The sequence below is a fragment of the Mauremys mutica genome, chromosome 14 (genome assembly GCF_020497125.1).
Source record: "Mauremys mutica isolate MM-2020 ecotype Southern chromosome 14, ASM2049712v1, whole genome shotgun sequence".
Taxonomy (NCBI): Eukaryota; Metazoa; Chordata; order Testudines; family Geoemydidae; genus Mauremys; species Mauremys mutica.
This window is the reverse complement of record NC_059085.1, coordinates 10343405-10366371: the sequence shown is the minus strand read 5'-3', so window position 1 is coordinate 10366371 and position 22967 is coordinate 10343405. Positions and strand designations below refer to the sequence as shown.

Below are 22967 nucleotides of genomic sequence, written 5' to 3'. Positions count from 1 at the left end.
CTTGTCTCCCTTTGTTTTTTGAATTTTCTATAAACCCGTCCTGTGCCCCTCGGCCATGCCCGTGCTCCCAGCCCGGCAGCAGGGCAGAGTCCCTCCCAGGTGCACTGCTCCCCCATCCGTGCCAGCATGGCCCCCATGTCACTCTCCCACTCCAGCAGGGACCCAGCACAGGAGAGACCAGCCCACTGTCCCAGAGAGGGAAAAGCCGTGTGCACGGCCCCCAGGGATGGGGAGGGGACATGGCCAGGTGCACCGGTCGAGGGGAAAGCAGGAAGCCCAGCGGCACTGTCACCATGTTCCTCTCCCAGGATGCCCCGAGGGGCCAGGCCAAGGCCTTTGGTCGGCCACATTCAAGTGCTCTGCCCCGCTGCTCTGGTCGTAAGAGCCCCTCAAAGAGCAGCTCTGAAAGGGGCAGTCAGTGAACCCAGAGCAACTGTTCCACTGGCATGGTGGGGCCACCGCTCCCTGGGCACCTGAACTGGGCTCACAGGCTAGCAGCGAATAGTCCCCCAGGGTGGGTTCTGCTCTGGCTGCCCCTTGCTCCAGAGGGGGCCATCAGGCATCCAGGAAGCTCTTGCCTTCAGCTGTCCTCCGCAGTCTGCTCCAGCTGTGCCCTCCTCTCTTCTAACCCCACCTCCAAGTCTGGCACCTCTCAGGGCGGTGCTGGGTTGGCCTGCAAGAGCTCATTCCCCCTGTATCGCCCAGCATGGGGTCCATAGATCTCACTGCAGACATTCTGGGAAATCAGATCTCCATGATCTGCCTCAGGGGACTGGGAGCATGACCAGGGGACACAGGGCAGGGTCAGTATTAGCAGCACGTGGCTGGAGGGGATGAGAAGAGGGAGAGGGGCCAGCAACATGTTACTTCTGCATCCACTTCCTGCCCCTCCCCAATCAGCTTCCCAGCCGCACGCTGAACCTAAACCACAGGGCAATGCCCAAAACGTTGTGGTGGGGTCTCAAACCTCTATAAACCCAGCCGCCTGAAAGCCACCGGGGCCTGATTCTCCCTGCAGGGAGACAGCATCTCCAAGGTGAAGACAATACAAGTGACTCGTACCTTGGGAAGGCAGTTGGGGGAAAATGCGATATCCTGTGCAAAGATACCACGTGAACTGGTGTCACTCACAAACAGTGGTGCAGGAGGGGACCTAACACTAGAGAAGAGCAAAATGGGGAAGGTTGTGGTCCTGGTTTTGCAACAATCTCCTCATTTCAGCTTCTATTTGGCAAAATGAAACCAAACCAAGGGTAGTGGGGAGGAAGGTCAGATCAGGGGTTTATTTTCTTGTAACCCTTCCCCACCCCACCCCTGCCACGAGATCATAGAGAGGTGGAGGGATGGTTCCGGCCCATCTCAGCCTGGCCTGAACACTGCACCACGGTCTGTACACACCCTGCCTAGGAGGAGCTGGCTGCAGGAGTATAAAACCACCAGTTAAAACCCCACATCCTAACATGTGACTGGTGATCACAGCCCCACCTACATGGAGAGGGGCAGATCTTAACTGTGCATCCAGCTTCCACACACACACTGCATCCCCAAGCGTTAGCCAGGGTCAAACACCAGACACCAGAGAGTGGGGCTGATGGCACAAAGACACAGGACAGACAGAGGCTGGGCACCTGCAGCTCCCACTGGTTCCATGTGGCCAGTGACAGAGGGAAAGAGACACGAGTCGGGAGAGTGATGGAGACCCCAGCAGGGGAGGGGAGATCGAATTGAAGGCAGCATCTCTCACAGCCTAGGGCTACATGAGACTCCTTCGAAAGAAGGAAGCAGGAATCGTCGCACGGCCGGGCTTCTCCCCGGCTTGCCAAGGGCTCACTGCCACACCCAGGCTCTGACACAGGTTAGTCCCAAACTAGAACTAATCAAGATTGAGCTGAGAAACTCTTTCTGCATCTCAGGGGTCTCTGGCAGATGCTTCCTGCCATTTCCTACCCCATCCTCCTCATAGCCCCTCCCTCTCAGGAATTGCCCTCTGGCTCTGAGAGCCCCAGGTGCTGCCTGGCCCCCTTCATTTGTCCAACAGGGGTGTGGGACCTACTTCAATTCCTGGTGCCAGCCACTGAGTGACATACACCCCCCTTCAGAAAAACCTGCCTTTCCATTACATGTGAGGCCCCCCTCTGGACTACTCTCACCACCAATCCAGAACAGACTCCATATATCATAGTCCTATAGCCATGTTCCCCAAGTGCCCCACACTCCTGAATGCCAGTCAGTGGTCAGTCTATAGAATTTCATCTTCTCCAGGGTTTCCAGGTCTCTGCGCAATGTCTCTAGCTCTCCCTAAAGCTCCTGACCATCAGGATCTGACCACCCCTCTCCTCCCCCGTGGCCTGATGTTCTGCCGACAGCTGCTCCTTCTGTCATTGAACCATCAGTAACTCTATCCTGCAGACTCCAGTCACTCAGGGGCATCTCCAGTCCTCAGGACGGGAACCATAAAACAGGTGTCCCATTTCCTGTTCTGCAGAGGATCACGGCTTTCATCTTGGCCCTGGAGGTTCCACCTGGGTCCCCATACACCCTCCTCCCTACAGAGCCCTGAGCTCCACCTGGGTCAGGGAGCCCCTTTTCATGAGCCCTGAATAAACTTCACAAGTATTAAGCAGGGTCCTCTGGAGACAGGACAGAACTGGTTTTTCAGAGACATTTTGGAAATTCAACTAATAGTCCTTTTTATTGGCCAGTCACTGCTCCTTCCTGAATTCAGCACAGGGAAAGCCCATCACTTCTGCCTCTCCCCCCACAAGAGGTACCACCAGCAGCAGCCACAAATGTCATTTGTGCTGCAAAGTCCTCCAGGGTCTCTGCTCCACAGCCTGCTTGTTGCTAAAACTCCCCTCCTACTTGGGCTGTGTCAGCCTCCCTTCAATAGCTTCTGGGGGGAGTCACATCACTCTCTGACTGGCCAACCTTAGAGCCCAAGTCAGTTAACCCCTGGCCTGTGATTGCTGCTGGGATGTAACAACCACAGGGGAGGGGAGCAGTTTCCAGGTTCAAAGTGGTGACACTTCAGCCCATAACATCACTGGGCATTTAATAGCTGTCGCCTTTGACCACAGGCAGAATTGTTGCTGGCAGATCACTACCTCCCATGACGGACACTGGAACCAGGCTCCTGCATTTTAAGATACTGATAAGTTACTGTAGATACAATGTCCTTTTCTCCCATCAGCCTTAACACTGTCCATTTCCCAGCCTGTTACCTAGGATTAACTGCACTGTCCTACATCGCTGGGGCATTGTGAGCTCACTTGAACAGAGAAAGAATAGGGTTTGTGACCTGGGACAAGGTTTTTCTTGCTTGTATTTCACTCTTGAAATAGCAGATTTTTTTTACCCTGGTTTTGGCAGAGCACTTTGGAGGTCTGAAGAATCAGAGTGGGACAGTCTGTATCCTCAAGAGGTATTTAGGCCGCAAACTCCTGTGGAAATCCCTAGGAATTGAGACTAAATATCTTGGTGGATCTGGTCCAGTGACCTCACAATAGACCAAGCACCAAGCTGCAAGTGGTCCAGTGCTCAAATGAGGCAGGAGAGAACCCTGATCTCCAGCGGAGCTGGTCAAACTTTGTTCAAAAATTTTTCCAATGAAAGTTATTTTGTAAACAATGTCAGTGAGGTGTTGCATTTAAAATGATTTGCAGGAGAGCCAAAAAATTCAGTTTTTGAAAACTGAAAAGTTTAGGGACTTTAAATAAAAACCCAAAGAATTCACAGAAACAGTCATTTATTCCTTTAAAAGTTTGTGGAAAATATTTAATATTTTCTGACCAGGTCTAGCCCCAAAGTCCGTGTACAATTTTCTTTCAGCATCTATGCACCAATCCAGCCACTGTAACAGAATCTAACTTGCCCAGTTCAGGAGAGTTGTAGCTGTGTTGGTCCCAGGAGGAGGCACAGAAGATGCGTGAGGTAATCTCTTTTACTGAACCAAGTTCTGATGGTGGAAGAGACAAGCTTTTGAGCTTCTTGTGACCTGAGGAGCTCTGTGGCGCCTGAAAGCAGGAAACCTGGTTCAGTAAGAGATTACCTGCTTCACCCACCTTGTCTGTGTTTTACGAGTGTCAGTCACCATGGTACTGGAACTCTGGAGCTGGTAGTAGAACTCACAGCCCAGGCAATGTGTGAGCCTGGCAGCCTGAACCACAGATGTTACATGGCTCATTGCCACCATCCATTGGTGAACAGGGGAAAGAGCAGCGGACAGGGCAAGTACAGCTGGAGAACTCACTGCCCAAGCTTTCTACCTGAAACCCTCCATGACCTTTTGGGTCCTCAGCAGGACTGTACACGAGCCCCAAGTTGGTCAGATAATGTCACTGAACGGAGAGAGCAAGACTGAGGGGAACAAGGCTCCTACCTGGAGGCAAGAACTCCGCTCAGGGGTCCTGTCACCCTCTCCACAGAGGGCTTTGCAAAGAGGGGGCACGGAGGAGACTTCCCAGCAAGAGGCAGCATTGAGGGGGATCTTGGCTGAAGCTGCAGTGGAGGGAAGTGAACTCTGGTGAGGGGCCAGCACCCGTACAGCTGAGATCACTATAGTGGGGATAGGTGGGGGAAGGGCTCACAAGAATTGACAAGGCCCTTCCCTGAGGGAAGCCTGGAAGCTGGAAGTTTCTGCTTTGGTTCTCCCCAAACTGAACTTCCTTGAAATCGCTCACCAGTCTCCAAGGTGCCACAAGTGCTTCTGTTCTCTCCAGGGAAGTTCTCACGTGCAAGGGCCGGGCAGCCGAGATCACAGCTTGACCAGCCACTGAAGACTCCTTAAGGCAGCTCAGTGGGTCACTTCTCTTCCCAGCAGGGTCTCCAGCTATTGTAAAGAAGCCCTTCCAACTGCAGAGCTGTCATCCTGAGCCTGCAGACAGGCAGAAACAGCTCAGAGATGTGAACTGCTCAGTGCATCTTAACAGAAGTGTTAATTCTGTACCAAATTGAGAATGTCTACATTAACTATTTCATTGCTGAGCATTTTAACAGCAAACCAGTGTTTTTATCTCACAAGTGAGAAAATTCCCCAATTTTAGTTTGCATTTTTAGTACTAAACTGTGCTGGACAATCACAATTAAAAAAATTGAGAAACAGCATAAAAACAGTTAAAATGCAACAGCACAAGGGATACTGTACTGATCTTATTAATCATTGACATAATTAAAGCCATCCCCTGTTAAAACAGCCATAGCTACTGCAAGCTCCTCAGCTTGCAGCATTTCAAAGCTCACTCCCATTTCCCCATCAAGACATTTCATACAGAACATTGCTTGTTTGAAAAAGTTTCCTTTTTGTCAGAGTGTCCACTTAAAAATGTGTCAAACAGAAAGAACAAAAACAGTTTTCCGCAGAGTTTTTTGTGTGGAAAAATTCCCAGCATCACCAGTGACTGCCTGGTGGGCCAGGGTGACTTCGACCACCACAGGATTTATTTTTGGGGGGAGGGAGGGCAGGGGGAAGAGTGTGGCACAGAAGCCAGAGAATGGAGCAATTCTTTTAAACAGGACTGCAGTAGTATTTAATCATCATCATCACCACCACCACCACCCCACCTACTTATTGTCCTATTTCCTCATGAGGTCACCAAGCTTCCCCAAAGTCAGCATGTTCTTTTCCAAGGAGTGACTTGGCCAGACACTGATCTGATGCTGTCTTTAGTACAGCTCCTGCCACTCTGCTAGTACCGTCTGCAGCTCTTTAGCACAGCTTTTGCTTCCAGCAGTGGTGTCAGTGGGGTCTGACATAGGCCCTAGACCTCTCCCTCCACCAGCAGTCTCTGAGAAGGTTGGTGGTTAACTGGAGCCACAGGACCATGCCCTACTTCTCATGTTCAGGGTAGTCTATTGTCTACAGCTACTGGGGATGTTGGTGAGGTTTTTGCTGCCTTGCACTCATACGATGCTCACTCGGTCACATCCAGCCAACTCTCCACAGGGGTCCTGCTGCAATAGTTCCTTGTTTATAACTTTCCCATTGGCTGTATGGAAAGGAAAATCTGGGCAGGAAGACAATGGGGAATTGGTGATACAGAAACAACTAGGAGAAGAATGGGTAGAGCCTGCCTGTGAACCTTTATGGGAACAGGCAGGGAACATTACTGAGCAGGTAGGACAAATGGCAGTGGGATTTGGACATGATCTAACCTACCTCGCCCCTAGATAAGCACCTGTCTCAACCTCCCTCTCCACCTCCATAGAGGGTCTCTCCAAGCACCTGCAGTCATGTGATCCTGGCTGACTCCCCCATCCAGTCCCTTAGTCAGACTTTGCCGGCATTCCCAGCTGCAGGTCATTCCGACAGAAGTTCATCTCTTGGTTAACACAAACACCCCCCAGGTGCATTGAACTGAGAGGAGTGTCCATGCTTCTGTTTGACCTGTGATCAGCGAGGCTGTGGGTGAAATCCCAGCACTATGGGAGTCAACGGCAACATCCCCACTGAGTTCAGTGGGGCTAGAACTTTACCCTGTGCTCCTTCCCCATCACAGCTGGGCACATTCACCCAGCTTTCCTCTGAGTGGGTCTGAGGGGCAGGGCTGGGTTTTACTGCAGTAGGGTCTGATGGGGGTGACAGAGACCCAGGGGAAATGCCACCCCTCTGCATTACAGTGCAGGGCACAACTCAGCTTGTATGTGAGCAGTGGGGAGCTAAACCCTGGTTTGCAAGTTCACCTGGGGCACAGGGTTTGGCCCAGCTCGCTGCACCATGGGGCATTTCACCTGGTGGGGAGCTTGTCAATATCCCTTTACTACAGGGGTTTTTAGAAGACTCCTTCCTACAGTATCTGAATCTCATTTTCCTTCTTTGTTACCACCTGGAGCTGATTAGAAACAGCCAGGGAGCAGGGCAGGAGATTGGGAAGCTTTGGGCCAGAAGGGGAGACAACCAGAGACCAGCAAGGGAAAGAGGGAAGGGAAAGTATAACAGGGAGGCACCCACCTCTCATGAGCACCCCCTGGTCAAGTGTGTCTGCAGGTTTCAAATAGCATCAGGCCACAACCCCAGGAAGTCCTCCCTCTCTGGAGGGAATCATTTTCACCCACTGGGTCTCTTCTGGCCCCAGCTGGGCCTCTTAGCCATTCTGTTCCCCCTGTGGGGGGTCAATCACAGTTCAACTGTGAGCCCAGTTCCCCAGTGGCCTATGGGAGGGGAGGGGACCCAGGCCCACCCACTATTCCAGGTCCCACCCCAGGGATCCTAAGAACAGCAGCCACACACCACAGATACTTCTCTGGGCCACTTCCCCACAGCCCCAGCCCCAGCCCCAGCCTTCACCAGTACTTCACCCTTACCTCAGGGCTCTTCTACATTCAGACCCAGTAGCTAGCCAGGAGCTCTTCCTCAGTGACCACCAGCACTAAGTTGCCCATGGCACATCCATTCCCTTTGGCCAGCCAAGAACCCCTCTACACTCCTCTAGCTTAAGCCAGGAACAGACTGACACTGCAGCTGAAACTCCTTTTATATGGCCCTCCTGAGCCCTGATTGGCTGCTTTCTGCAGCCTTTCCCTGATTGGTCGTGTCCTGTACAGTCTCTCTAGGCTGCTTGGAAGACTTAGCTCCACTGCTCCTTTCCTGGGATGGATGTGGCAGGACCCTAAGGCCTCCAGCAGGGGGCCTCTGGGCCAATCCACCCCATTGCAGGAAGTAAATGGAGAGAAAAGATAGAGAAGACAGCAGAAAAAAGAAAAACACAAAACCAAGAAAAGATCTGATGGAAATAGCCCCAGGAAAGCGGGGATGGAAGAGGAAATAGAATAAATACAGGGAGAGAAAACAAGGGAGACAAGTGGGAAGAGCTGTGATGATTGCAGGGGGTGGGGGAGGGTGACACACTGCTCATGGAGGGAAGGTCCCATGTGCAGAGAGATGGGGAAGGGTCATGTGTACGGGGGAGGGGAGAACAGCTTTTTTTAAAGAAGCACAGAGGCAATGATGAAAGGTGACAGATTTCACTTTCTATTATTTTGTATTGTCTGTTTCTAAATGGCCCTAAGGGCTGGTCCCTGCTCGATGCCCCAGAGGAAGGCAAAAAACCTCCAGGGTCTCTGGCCAATCTGCCCTGGAGGAAAATTCCTTCCTGACGCAACCATGGTGATCGGTTTGGCCCTGTGCATGTGAGCAAGGACCAGGGTGGGAAAGGATCCACTGGTCGCTATGGTTACACACCTGCCCCAGTCACACTGTTGGTGCCACTAGGCCTGAGTAAACCAAAGTTGTGACTTTGGGCCTATGTGACCCAAAGTACCTTTATTTAAAGTGCTTTTGTTAGCCTTACTAAACTTTTGTAACCTTTTGTGTTATGTGCTAATTACTGGCAGTGGCAAGGTTGCTTGATACTAGATGTAGCCAATATTAAATAAGATAGGCGGAAAGCAGGTGCTGTAATTAAAGTTATATGCATGAGAACGTAGCCCCCACGGTGGGAAAGTACAGATAACTGATCACAGAAAAGTTGCTAACGAGCTAAGGTGGTTTTTTGCCAAGTATGACTTAACTGCTTCATGTGATTGCTATTGCAAAGTGTATTTGCTGCATGGGAATGAAAGGTGGGGGGAGAGGAGGAGTGTGGGGGTAATGGGAATGTTTAGCTGAAGTTCTGTATAAAGAAAGGAAAACCGCTTGTATCGGTGTGCAGGATTTGAGAATGCTTTTTCTCCCTGGCACCTATTTGGGCTCAAATAAACCTGGTTTTGCTTCTCCACCCTGGTGTGATAATTAGTGCGACGCACACCGGGCAACGAACCCTGCTGTTGCTCCGCCTCGGGCTCTTTGAGCCGGCAACAGTTTTGGCGTCCCTGGGTGGGCTCGAGGCAAAATTGTGCCTTGCCCGGACTCCTCCAATGGCCGGTGGACGATGGTCACAGCCGACGCCTAGCGCGCACCGGTGCCTTTACCGGGGGCCTCGGCAGAGACGCGTCAGGCTGACCTTGGAGGACACAACGGTGCAACGCACTCAAATAGTGGAGAAGCAGCTGCGGGCGACGGTGAGGAACCGGTCCTGTGGATAAGGTAGGAACAGTCCAGTGCTGTTAACCTTTTGTTTGCCTGTTAAGACCTGGGGACGCCCAGTGTCTTCCCATAGGTATGGGGCAGGAACAGAGTACAGGCAGGGTATGGTGTACACCCTTAGAATGCATTCTGATGAATTGGAGAGTGTTTGAATCAGATCCATTGGCTAAGAGTAAACTGAAAAGGTTCTGTACAATAGACTGGCCTCAGTATCAGCTAGAGAGCCAGGAAAGGTGGCCACCGGAAGGATCACTTAATTACAACACGATCCTTCAATTACTCCTGTTTTGTCAGCGAACAGGTAGCTTCTGAAGCTGTTTGTATGTAGAGCTCTTGTAAAAATCCCTCATCATATGCCCCAGAGCTGCACTGGGAGGAGAACTGTCCGTGGGAATGTCTGTCTCTGCTGGGCTCATGCCATTTGAATTTATTGACTGTGCAGCAAGATAAAATGCATCGTGGTAATAGGAAATAATGGTCTTGGTGTATGTGTGTGTGTGTATACCAGTGTGAGTGTCTCTCCTATGTAAGTGCCCTGTAGGGAAAGATCCATAGTTTATGTGTTGCTAGCGGGGACAGGGCACCCTCTGTGTGTGTGTAAGTGGAAAATGGGGGAGGGACAGTCTAAACATTTTTACCTCACCCCCTAAGGGTACCCCAGTATGTTACATGTACGTACATTATGGTCCTAAAACCTGCAGGTATTTAGAGAATTGGAATCTTTACACGTGTGAAAATCTATCTAAACAATGCCCATTAGAAGGTATCTTCAATCTAGATAAGATCATACATCTCAGAGGAGCTTTTAATCACAAAGAAAAGCCTCTGACACAGTGTGAGCAATTTGTCTAGAAACGGGTTAATTTGAAACTCGGCTAACCCCAGAGATAAAGAGAGAGCTGCTCTACGTACAAGGTCAAGAGCCAGCACACAGACTATGCTAAGTAAAACTGCTTTCAGCCCCAGCTGGTTGTGAAAAATAAAAACAGAGGCAAACCAAAGGCGCAGTACAAGTTACAGAACTGAGATTGTATTTGCAAAGCTTAATTCTTCAGTGAGATCCAACAGTTTTTGCAACCCCGAAGCCATAGGGCAGCTGACCTGAACTGGAATCTCTGAAAGAGACGCCACAGGAGATTCCAGGGTGTAAAGAACAGCTCTCCCAAGAGCGGGAGCATGTTGGAAATTCTGGATAAGCTGTATACAGGATAATCTCCCGTCTGCCTATTCCCCTTTTCTGAACGTTATACAGACGTGGCCAGTTTGGACATGTGTGAGTATTAAAGTGGCTTAAGGGTTGAAGTATTCATGTTCTTCCTGAGTAATGTGGGAGCGTTCCCAACACTCTTCATTGTTGTTTTATTATTTTTAATTAAGCTTTAAAATTTGATTATATGTGTGTTCCCCCAACGTCCTGTAGTAGATAAATTGGTAACAGATTTGTCACAGTTTGGTGAGCAATTAAGAATAGGGGAGCCCTATAGAATTTACACCCTCTATCTGTTTCACCTTTGTTATTTTGTGTTTCTTTTGGTTGGTACTAGTGGTGTTATATGTTGAGGATTGCATAATTAAAGGTGAGCCTACTCTCAGCTGCAGTAAGTCTGAGAACTGAAGAGGGGTTTAGCATTTTTCTCTCCACCCTGGTTGACCGGGAAGGGTGGCAGGTGGATCTACCCCCAGTTGTAGCAGGACTGGGCAATAAAGTGGTTGGAGAAAAGGAAGGACCCGGGTAGTCTTGTAAGTAAAAATGTTTTAGGGAAAAGACCAGAAGGGTGGGGGCTACTTAAAAAGCCCACCCTCCTAGCTAACTGGTAGTGGAATACGTTGGTACCCATGAAAAGCACGGTTCAAAAAAAAAAAAAACTAATGCCAGCTGAACAGCATTCAACATATCATGCATTTACTGACAGAGTAACAATTATGTTTTGTGTTCTATGTTCTGTCTTGTGGTGTTTGTCTCAAGTGGCCAGAATTGTTGTGTTTAATATTTTTTATGGGATGGTCTAATTTAAAATCAAGTGGCAGTGTTAAATTGAAATGCAGATACTTGTTTTGTTTTATTTAAAATACAAAGTGTTTGAATATATCAGAAAAATGTAATATACTAAAGTCTAATACATTTTCTTAAGTAAGAAAAAAAAACTTTATTAGCCAAATCTTTTAATTTAGAGTGGTTATTAAAATTTGTATACTAACAGTCTTTAAAAGCAAGGACATGGAAAGTTAACCCACTCCCCATATTGTACATGGGATCCTTCTGGCTACCTCAGACTTCTAGCCAGAGGGCTGGGGATGGTGGAAAGCTATTGGACTAGAGGTTATATTAAGTGAACTCATCAAAGTGGGTGTGCTTGTCCTGGCCTGTTGTTCTAAAGCTCTGTAATAAGGTTAATTTAGTAAAAGGGTATATGTGGCATACATTAAATAATAAGTGTATGTGTTCATTGTTAACAAAAGGTGTATAAATGAAAAGTAAAAGTTTCCTTTGTAGGTTAAAAAAAGCCAAAAAGGGGAAAAAAATGAGTTAACTGAGAAAGTAAATAGTTAACATACTCAGTTTCAAAATAAGACACTGACTCCGTTCAAGGACACAGCCAAGTTTTAGCTGTGAGCAAACAACCAAGAAAAGGGGGGGCTTGAATATACCCAAGCAGATGTAAAATCTGCAAAGACACTAATGCAATGTGTTAGGTTTTTTTCTCACAGGTAAAGAAGAAACAACCCAAAGATCCTAGCAGCCCTACCACTCCTAGGAACCAGAAGACTGGGTCTACATAAAGATCCATCAACAAAAGACTGCCTTGGCTCCACGCTGGAAAGGCCCTTTCCAAGTCCTGCTGTCTACCAACACTGCTGTGAAGTGCCAAAGACTGACTGCTTGGACCCAGGATTCTCACTGCAAAAAGACCCCTCCACATCAGAAGAATTTTCCTATTGATGATTAGCCTATTCTTTCTTCTAGTTCTACTGTGCTTCTGGACAGCAGGGAAAAAGCTCCCTTGTCCACTGACAGACCAACTGTGCCTTTAGACTTTTCTAGAAAAAGCACAGCTATTACAGGGTGATATGTGCTGGAAACCTCTCCCCTGTAGGATGCTAAACCACAATTGTTTTGGGAAAGAAGAAGAAACACTCACTCCACTGACATTGCCAAAGTCCAGGAATTCCTGACCAGAAAGGACATTGAGAACTGACCCTGGTGAAGAAACAAAGAATTACACACTGGCAGGAAGAAACTTGTGGGACCCATGTTTGGGAATGTGGTATTAATTGGATTTTGGGGTTTATTCTACAGGCTACGCCCTGTGTTTTGGATAAATCCTTCAGTATGTATTGCCCTCCCTAATTGGATTTTAAATGACATTGCCTTTATTCAGTTTTCAGATCACTTTTACATACCCAGATTGCTCACAAGGGGCTGCCATTAGATTAGCACAACAAAGAGCCTGGGTTATTTCCTCTGGAAAAAGAGGAAATTGGGCAGATCCCTGTGGGCTGGGGCTAACAGTGTAACAGCCATTTGGAATATTCTTAAAGGCCAAAAACATGATAAGAAATTGGGCCAACCAGAAAGGGCCACTAGCCTTATTTCTGAAGTTCAGCTAACCCAAGTATAGGCTGAAGTTGGTGAGTTACATGTCATTTCCACCCTTAGTTCTATAACCCAGAAGTTACTGACAGAGATGGTATTGAATATCACTGAGGCTGGGAAGGTATTGCAGTGGGATCTAGTATGTTTAGAAATTCAGGATTTCCTGAATGACCAGCTGATGGCCATTCAGAGTGATCTTGAGCACCAGATTTGACCCACTGCCCTTACAGATGCATCAGGAGTACCATCTGATCTGTGGTCATGGAGACATACTTGGACACTTTCTGAATGGAAGTGTGGACATTCACAGTGCTCCTTCCAAGCATATGGACCGGTTAGGGTGGGTGTGGCTTCCACATACCGAATCCTGCTGGGTCCATGGGGAGCATGTATATGGGACTGAATTATTCACCGAGACATCTGGGAAATTAAACCACTTGGTATACCTACCTGATTTATAGTCAGTGCCCCAATCCCTTAGTTGTTAAATGAACATTCCACTCTTTTGTCCATGCATTCATTCCTGGGTTGGGGGTAACTAAGCTCAAAAGAGCAGTTGTACATATATCTGTAAAGCTTCATTGTTTTTTTGTTTTTAAAGTTTGAGAAAACTCGCCAAAAGTTTGTTGAGTATTCTCAAAGGGGGGAATTGTTGGTGCCACTAGGCCTGAGTAAACCAAAGTTGTGACTTTGGGCCTATGTGACCCAAAGTACCTTTATGTAAAGTGCTTTTGTTAGCCTTACTAAACTTTTGTAACCTTTTGTGTTATGTGCTAATTACTGGCAGTGGCAAGGTTGCTTGATACTAGATGTAGCCAATATTAAATAAGATAGGCGGAAAGCAGGTGCTGTAATTAAAGTTATATGCATGAGAACGTAGCCCCCACGGTGGGAAAGTACAGATAACTGATCACAGAAAAGTTGCTAACGAGCTAAGGTGGTTTTTTGCCAAGTATGACTTAACTGCTTCATGTGATTGCTATTGCAAAGTGTATTTGCTGCATGGGAATGAAAGGTGTGGGGGGGAGGAGGAGTGTGGGGGTAATGGGAATGTTTAGCTGAAGTTCTGTATAAAGAAAGGAAAACCGCTTGTATCGGTGTGCAGGATTTGAGAATGCTTTTTCTCCCTGGCACCTATTTGGGCTCAAATAAACCTGGTTTTGCTTCTCCACCCTGGTGTGATAATTAGTGCGACGCACACCGGGCAACGAACCCTGCTGTTGCTCCGCCTCGGGCTCTTTGAGCCGGCAACAACACCCTGAGGTACAGTCTGTGTCCCACTATTTGCCAGTCTCCAGTGCTTTCCTCTGAGAAGGTACAACTCACTTCCTTGCTTCCATCCTGGCACACAGAACCAGCTGCTCTCCTTCCCCAGCAGGTGAACAGATCCGAATTTGAATCCCCCAATGGCCCTGTCAAGGTGAATGCTATTTCTTCACCAGTTCTGCCAGCAGCAGCATCGTTTCCCTACTGGCTGCTCTGACCAGCTGCACTGCTTTATCCTTGGTGGGTCCAGCAGGCTCTTCCTCCATAGACAGGTATCAATCAGCCCCTTCATTAACACACAGACACAACCAGATAGTGCTGACCTGTGACAGTCACAACCAGCTCCACTGATCAGTCCGGACAGACACAACCTCTTACACTGCTTTCCTCGTCCCCTGCACTAACTTCTCCTTCCAGTTCCTCTCTCTCTATTCACAACCAGCTCCTTTGTGTCTCTCAAGCCTTCCTGTCTGGGAAGATCAGCTCAGCTGCATTTCTTCCACCTGAAAGACTGACCAGACCCATTATTGTCACTTGAACTCTGTGAGAATGTGTATTTCTCACCTCACGAAAGGGGATGATCAGTGTCCATAACTGCTTCTTGAAAAGCACAGCCCCCTGCTCTCCTGACATCTGGAGAAGTGCGATGTGCTGTAACGATCAATATCTGACAGATTTGTTTGGTGTCTGGAGGGCTCTTCACTGAAATGATCATTTTTCATTTAATTTAGGTGGCAAAATGGAACCTTAGATGCTCACCTCCGTGCCGGGAACGGTCTGAGTGTGGCTGTGTTTGTAGAGATGCAACCAGCTGCATTGTTTAACACTTCCTGGGGATAAGTGGCTACTCTCCTTTTCCATGAATAGACTCACAGGATGCTTCTCTTACATCTCAGCAGCCCTGGCTGCATACATTGCTTTGTTCTCAATTAGTTGGCAGCATTCCCCTCTTGACATATAACATAGGCTCCGAAAGAAAAAACAAAGTCTTTGATTTGCACTGGGATGCTATAAACAGGTACTGTATATTCCTTACCTACTAATAAAGAGGAATCCCTGTTGTCTGCTAGGTCCTCAACTCTTCACGTATCTTGGGATGTGTCATCAGCTGTAACAATCAGTTTTTGACACAGCATTACTTATAATCAATCTTGGGGTGTCCTACATTTTTATGGTGCTTTCCCCAACCTTATTCCCTTGGCAAATAACCAATATAGAAATATTCACTCAGGCTGCGGGGAGTTGACCAGAGATACAATCACCTGCAATCTTCCAAACAGATTTCATAGGTTCCTGAACTATTCCTTATCTACAAGGAAAAATACTTTCTTCACTTCATAACGGGTCACTCACCTGGCCAGTCAGGTTGCTCGTACAGTATTCCTCTCCTGGCATGCAAGAATAACCAGATCCAGGAACTTAACCTTGAAAGTCAAGAGAAGGTGAGTTCTTTACCTCTTGGCAGCAGTGCTTAATTTCACTTTTTTCCTTTCAGTAAGAACCGTCACAGCTCTTCTAGGAGCTTCCTCAAGTTTTTTTATATCCTCAGTGTTCAGATGCACCTCTCTCCAGGCCCCAGCAGGACAAGCGTATGCTTGGGGTGGGGCAAGCTGTGGGGGCCGCTCTGCTGGCGCCGCGAAGCGGCTTCCCTGCGGAGGGTCCGCTGGTCCCGCGGCTTCGGACCCTCCACAGGCAAACCACCGGAGGCAGCCTGCCTGCCGTGCTTGGGGCGGCAAAATCCGTAGAGCTGCCCCTGGCCTCTCCCATTGGAAGGTAGGAGAGGATCCATTCGTTTCCACTTGACTGGTACAGAAATGGACAGATCAGCTTCATTAACTCCTTCTAGAGCACCACAGCCTCTGCTCTCCTATCAGGAGAGGTACGATCTGCTGCTGGAATGATCAATACTTGGTATTTATTCCTGACTGGGTTTGCAACTGCTGCTTTGGCACAAGATTCATTTGGTAAGAAGAGAAACTTGAAACTCACCTCCTTGGCCCATGATCTGCAGGGATGTTTACAGCTGGAAAGTGCAACTGGCTGCACTGTCTCAGGGGGCTGCTCTCCATTCCCAGGACTATAGCTACAGAATGCTCTTTTGTCCCCATTTTGGATTCAGCAGGTGGCCAGGCACATTGCATTAGCAAAGTCTGCACCTGCTTCTCACATTCTTCCCTTGAGCCAGTGAAGCAGCAGCAGTTCTTCTACCTGCAAGTTAATAAGGTCCATTAACGTCCACGTGGGTGCTCTGAGCCTGGGCATTTTCTTACCTCTTCCCCAGGACAGTCGCTTTCACTCATTTCCTCCTGGCAAGGGTGGTCACCTGGTCTCCTCACATCTTCAGTGATGATCACCTGCAAACATCAATGTTTCAGAGAATTTTTATTTGTTTTTCTAGCTATGCAGAGCCATCAGTCAAAATGTGCTTCATTTGGCTTCCAGAGGCTCTTCTCTGCTCACCTCCTTGTCAGTGATTTTCCATTGCCTGGCTGTGATTTTCAGAGGTGCAACCAGCTTTTTCCCAAACTGGAGTCATAAGATGCTTTTTTTGCATCTGCACTGCTATCATTTCCTGCCTTACTGCATTCTTAAGTTCAGCCATGTCTTGGAATCTTCCTCCCTTGAGAGGTAACAAACTCCCTCTCTCCTGACATCATTAAACCAGTCACACCCAGGGACACTCCCTCTGCATGCAAACCATTGGAAAACCAAAAAAACCACAAGAAAATCCCCCACTTCATCACAGTAAGCACTGCCTTTCTTTCACCTGAAGGTAGAAACAGATTCACTGATTTCCACTCCTGTGCCAGGAGAAGGTGCATCCATCGCCTCTCGGTGGATATGATCTGTTCCATTCATTTTTTTCTTGACTGGGTCAAATCTCTTTGTGAGCTTCAGATAAACAATACACTGCAATGGTCAAATCAGGAGAAAATAAAAATACGATCAGTTGCATAGTAATCCCTTGCAAGGAGAGAGCTCTCAGCTATGGCCAGTCACACCATTTCCTTTTGAAATGTACAAACATCAGCCTCCCGCAAGGATCAGTTTTATCTCCAACACTGTTCAACTTATATTCGAATGACCTACCATTGCTGGATCTCGCAAGTTTGTCTATGCGGACGACATATGCCTCGGCACTCAGTCACACGCCTTTGACATATCTGAGAGTGTTCGGAACACAAACATGGTGGCTACTCCAGGTAAAAGATAGGAAACAAACAGTAGGAATAGGATAGGAAACAAACAGATATAGGAATATATAGGATATATAAGATAAGATATAGGAATATATAGGATATAAGATAAGATAACAATAAGATAAGATAGGATAAATGATCTGGAAATGGGGGTAACATTTGCAGGCAATACAAAACTACTCAAGATAGTTAAGTCCAAAGGTGACTTCAAAGAGTTACAAAGGGATCTCACAAAACTGGGTGACTGGGCTACACAATGGCAGATGAAATTCAATGTTGACAAATGCAAATGCACATTGGAAAACATAATCCCAACTCTAAATACAAAACGATGGTGTCTAAATTAGCTGTTACCACTCAAGAAAGAGATCGTGGAGTCATTGTGGATAGTTCTCTCAAAACATCCACTCAATGTGCAGCAGCAGTCAAAAAAGCTAACAAGATATTGGGAATTATTAAGAAAGGGATAGATAATAAGACAGAAAATATCATATTGCCTCAATCTCCATGGTCTGCCCACATCTTGAATACTGTGTGCATTTGGTCACGCCAGCTCAAAAAAGACATATTAGATTTGGAAAGGGCAACAGAAATGATTAGGGTTATGGAACACCTTCCCCATGAGGAGAGATTAAAAAGACTGGGACTTTTCAGCTTGGAAAAGGGACAACTAGGGGGGTTGAAAATCATGAACATTGAATAAGGAAATGTTATTTATTTCTTCAGATAACATAGGAACTAGGGGCCACCCAATGAAATTAAAAGGCAGCAGATTTAAAACAAAGTATTGCTTCATAGTCAACCTGTGGAATTCCTTACCAGAGGATGTTATGAAGGCCAAAAATATAACAAGGTTCAAAAAGGAACTAGATAAGTTCCTGGAGGACAGGTCCATCAATGGTTATTAGCCAGAGTGGGAAGGATGCCACCCCATGTTCTTCATGGCCCTAGCCTCTGTTTGCCAGAAGCTGGGAGTGGGCGACAGGAGATGGATCACTTGATGATTCCCTGTTCTGTTCATTCCCTCTGAGGCACCTGACACTGGCCACTGTCGGAGGACAGGACACTGGGCTAGATGGACCCTTGGTCTGACCCAGTCTGGCAGTTCTTATACAGAACCCAGATGTAGATGCCCCCACTTGTAACCTACTAGACCCACTCCCCTCCCAGAGCTGAGATAGAGCCCAGGAGTCCTGACTGGGTCGCTTGCTCCACAGCGTTAGTAACAAAGTAAGAACAAACATTAAAATTTTAACCCTAACCTGTCTCCCTTAAGTGACTTGCCACAAGATGTCATAACACGTTAGTATTAGAGCTGAGTGGGTCTAATATTTATTTCATTTCCTTTCTTTTATATAGGAATTAGAGTGCCTAAGTAGCCCCTGGAATCACAATTCAAGTTGCCCTCACCTACCAAAACCGGAAATTGCGCCCCTGCTGGCTAGATGGAGAGAAGGGCCCTGCAGCATGCAAGGCAGGTTTCCTGGGATGACTGTGGAGGCAGAGATGGTCTGGCCCCTGTAGGGATGCTGCACAGAGCAGCAGGAAGGCTGTCTTTGGGTTCAGCCCTAGGTCCCAGGAGCTGTGGGTTCAGTTCCTAGCACTGTGACTGGACAGGTGCTGTGGCTAATGCTCCTGTGTGCTCCATGGGACAGGGCCGTCCCTCGTGCTGCGGTGACAGAGGCCGTCAGTTATTGCAAAGGGAGGTCAGAGTGAGGGTGCGAAGCAGCTTTCTGTGTGGAGGTGGAACTTGGAAGGCAAAGCTGTGACCTCTACCTTCTTCTTCAGCAACAATTGTTAGGGACAGAACAGAGAGAAATCAGGTCTGGTTGATGCTTATTTTAATGTATAGAATCCCACACTCCATGTGCATTTGATGCCATCAAATTACTGGGCATTAACACAGCCTCTCAGGCCAGCCCCGTTGGTGTATATTTACTCCACTAAAAGGTACAATTCTACCCCAAACATTTTGCAAATGGAAGATGGTTAGAGTCTGGTACACAAATCTAGGTTTGATTTACATTGGCCAAGTGGCTCATAGATTTTACTGGTCTGCACTGCAGGTTCCTCCTTCTGTCTGGTATTCATCCTTCTGGAGCCAAAGGCAATTCTTTGGAATCAGAACTGTGTGTAGCTAAGGGTGTTCTTATTTTCCTTTTGGTTGGAAGTGGGCAGAGTAATTCCTGGGGAAAAAACATCCCGCCAGGACTATTTCACCTGGAAGCAGGACAGAACAAAAGACTCCAACAGAGCACAGAGCAATCCTAGATGAGACAGAGACAATGGGACCTACTTGTGAAGGTTTAATGAGAGAGAAGAGAGGAAATTGGAAAACTGGGGGGAATGTATTCACTGTCCTACCATGAACCCTTCATTCTAATGGCTGTGGGAAGGAGGAGAAAAGGACACCCACGTATCCCATTCCTCACAAGTACAAGCCAATAGTTATCCAATCCATCCTTAAAATGAACACCCTGTAATTAGCCCAATACCAGACGGTGCGTTCCATTCTGGGAGAGTAAGACGTGCGTCTGACCAAGTGGGGATTCACCCACGAAAGCTCATGCTCCAATATGTCTGTTAGTCTATAAGGTGCCACAGGACTCTTTGCTGCTTTTACAGATCCAGACTAACACGGCTCCCCCTCTGGTACTTGACCCCATTCTGGGAGAGAGCTCTGTTAAGTCAGCATCTGACTAGGCTCCAGTCTCCTAGAGTAATAACACCTGGTTCCTATACAGTGTTTTCCATCAGAAGATCTCCAGGTGCTGTGCAAAGGAGCTCAGTGTCCTTATTCCCATTTCACAGATTCAGCAACTGAAGCACAGGGAGAGGAAGAGGCTGTTGGAGGGCTCCCCCTTCCCCCTCTCCCCAGGTTCTTATCAGGCAGACAGGAAGCAGAAGACCAGAAAGCAGAAGAGCTGGCAACGTGATGTTTATTGGGGTTAGTTCCAAGCAAACATATCCAGAGCTCTACACGCCGGCAGAGTCTGTTCCCCAGTGCTCTGCTCCCAGCTCTGACGCTGCAGAGCCTTCACCCCGCATCCCCCTTTCCGGCCCCGACGTCGCAGAGCCTTTATCCCGTGCCCCCAATCCCGGCTCCGACGCCGCAGAGCATTCACCCCGCACCCCCCCTTCCTGGCTCCAATGCCGCAGAGCGTTTACCCCGCGTCCCCCTTCCTGGCTCCGATGCTGCAGAGGGTTTACCCCACGTCCCCCTTCCCAGCTCTGAGACAACTACAGACCAGCGAAACCAGTTGGCAGTAAAAAAAGGGAATCTTGCAACAGACAAGGGATCATCCTGCCTGGGAATAGAAACAAAAGACGTTTTCAGTGTAACACTGAAGGGGAGAGGCCCCCTGAATCCATTCACTGAGGAAACATCTTGCTCAATGGGGGTGTTTTATGAACGTTTGGAGCCTGGTTCCTGCGACACTAGCGAATTCTGCAACAGACTGAACTTGCAGGGTGCGGGGGGTGGTTATTTTGCCAGCTAGGAAAGGGAACTATTGATAAGTGTGGCCCTAGTCTGCATTTTATGATTTTGTTTTGTATTGTAACCACTGGTTTCAACTGCTTGTTTCTTGTGGACTCTGTATCCTCTCTAAAATAAACCTTCTCTTGTTTCACTACAGGTGCTGTGTGGTTCACAGGAGCAATGACTTAAGGTGAAACTGCTAAAGTGGGATATGTTACTCCTTTGCGGTCAGAGGCTCTGGGCTTTCTGGGAGTAGCAGCATCAGGGGCTGGATATCACAGGGGATTGCTTCAAGGGGACTGGGGTGCACCAGGGATGCAGACAGGGCCGGCCTAACCCTAGGAGAGTGCTTGAGTGGCTGACGAGCTGGGGGGTTAGGGAGCTGACCCCAGCCACAGCAGCAAGGCTCCCTCTGGCTAGAGGGTGACTCATAGTCCTGGGTACCCCAAGAAAATCACAGGCAGCTAAACCCCAGACTTAAGCACCAGGTTCAATTCCTCCATTTGCTTGTGGGGGAGAAAGGATTTGCACAGGGGTCTCCCACCTCCCAGGACAGGTTTCCTAACCACTGGGCTAAGGGATAGTCTGATGGAGGAGCCCTCAGTTTCAGCTGTCGTATGCTGGATCAATACCAAATCATTGGAGTAGGGGGACTGGGCCCTGGATTTCCCACCTCCCAGGTCAGTCCCTACCCACCAGGCTTCACAGTCATGCTCTCTCTGGCCCAATGACCCCTCAAGCTGTGACTCGGTGTGGGGGGAGGAACAGGGAAGGGATGCAGTGAGGTTCTGCACGCTGAGAAGGAAGTGCTGCAAGTCACAGCCAAGCAGAGGGACGGTCGGATTGAGCGAGAGGGGAGGAGAGTGGAGGCTGGCAGCTCGCACTGGAGATGGTAGGTCTAGCACCTTCTTCTACCCGGGGATGTGGCTGGCTTCACCTGGGCGGTGTTTAGGGGGGAGTGAGGCAGGCAGAGGAGCTGCTGCTCACAAGGGAGAGCTACAAGCTGGCTCCTTAGCGACAGCCCCACCCTCCGCCCCAGACACCTCTGAGTGTGGGGACAGGGGACAGTGCCAGGAACAGAGACCCCAAATGGCCCCCAGAGCAGGACCCTGCATGGGCAACAGGGACGATGCCCTGACAGTGCCCCACAGACCCCCACAGAAGGAAACTCCAGGTGGTGAGGGGGGTTGAGTTCTGTCCTGTGCTCAACTGACCAAGATTAATTGAAATGAGACCACCCAGCTTCAACCAGCAGAGCCCCACTGCCCAGCCCTGAGCTGTCAGGGGAGCCCCCCCCACTGCCCAGCCCTGAGCTGTCAGGGGAACACCCCCCCCCACTGCCCAGCCCTGAGTTGCCAGGGGAGCCCCACCACTGTCCAGCCCTGAGGTGAGGCGAGCCCCCTCATGCATCCACACCCAGCCCTGAGCTGCCCAGGGAGAACACCCCACCACCCAGCCCAGCCCTGAGCGGATAAGGAGAGCCCCCACTCCCACTGCTGTGCAATTGGGCTTTCACCCAGTCCCCTGGGCTGGGAGGCTCTCTCTCCCCCAGCACACCCATGAATATCCCCTGCACATCAGCTCCAGAGCCTGACCTGGGAAGCAGAGCTAAAGGTTAAAAACTGCATGGGGGGGGGCTCTTCCCCGCTTTCCCTTCTCTTCCTTTCTGCCGTCCCTCCAGAGCTCCTACACTAATGACTTTACTGAATGCTGCCAATGGCTCCCTGGGCCCCCCAATTCCAGCCAGGTGGCTGGGACAGCCGGGCTTTGTGGGGTCACTGGGAAGAGAAGAGCAGCAACCCCAGCATGAGGACTGGTTGGGAAAGTGGAGATGGGAGCCAGCCAGCCACCCCCGGGAAGCTGAGACCCGGCTGAGAGGAGCAGCCAGCACTGCAGCCCTTGCCACACCACCACCCTAGCGTAACCGGTTCAGAGCACCCCCCTCCGTTCCCCCAGATCTCTGGGCAAGGCTGGGCTCAGCCCCTGTTGGGAAGATGCCAGAGGGTTCTGCACTTATTTTACACCCACGCGCTGCCTCTCACAGCCCCAGTCTATAGACTCAGGTTGAGGAACTAATCAGAGATAGTGTCTGTGTCAGCCGGGTGTGTCCAACAGGGTCTGGTTCAGCTCAGTGTGTCCAATATGCCTGGAGCTGCCTGCTGGGAAGCACAGAGGGGTTTATGGACATGTTTTTCTGACCCCAGGGCAGCGCCGGAGGACTCTGCTCCAGTCCAAGGGCTTGGGGATGTGGCTGGAATGGCGCCCGACTCCTGTGCTTTGCCGCCATTAGCTGGGGTGAGTCTTCCTGCAGCTCTGGTGGCCTGCCGCTGACCCTGCCAGGGGAGAATTCACAGATGTATCCCTGGGAAAGCCCTGGGAGGGGAGTGGTGTTGTGGCACCATCAGT

At 49.1% G+C, this 22967-nt stretch overlaps 1 long non-coding RNA gene across 1 annotated transcript; it reads right to left on the bottom strand.

The window, feature by feature from the left end:
* Positions 1 to 14899: 14899 nt before the first annotated feature.
* On the bottom strand, positions 14900 to 16054 carry LOC123349352. The gene is made up of 3 exons (XR_006573495.1): positions 15870 to 16054; positions 15234 to 15304; positions 14900 to 14988 (listed from the first exon to the last, which is right to left on the bottom strand). It is a non-coding gene; the product is annotated as an uncharacterized LOC123349352 (long non-coding RNA).
* Between the last annotated feature and the right edge of the window lie 6913 nt (positions 16055 to 22967).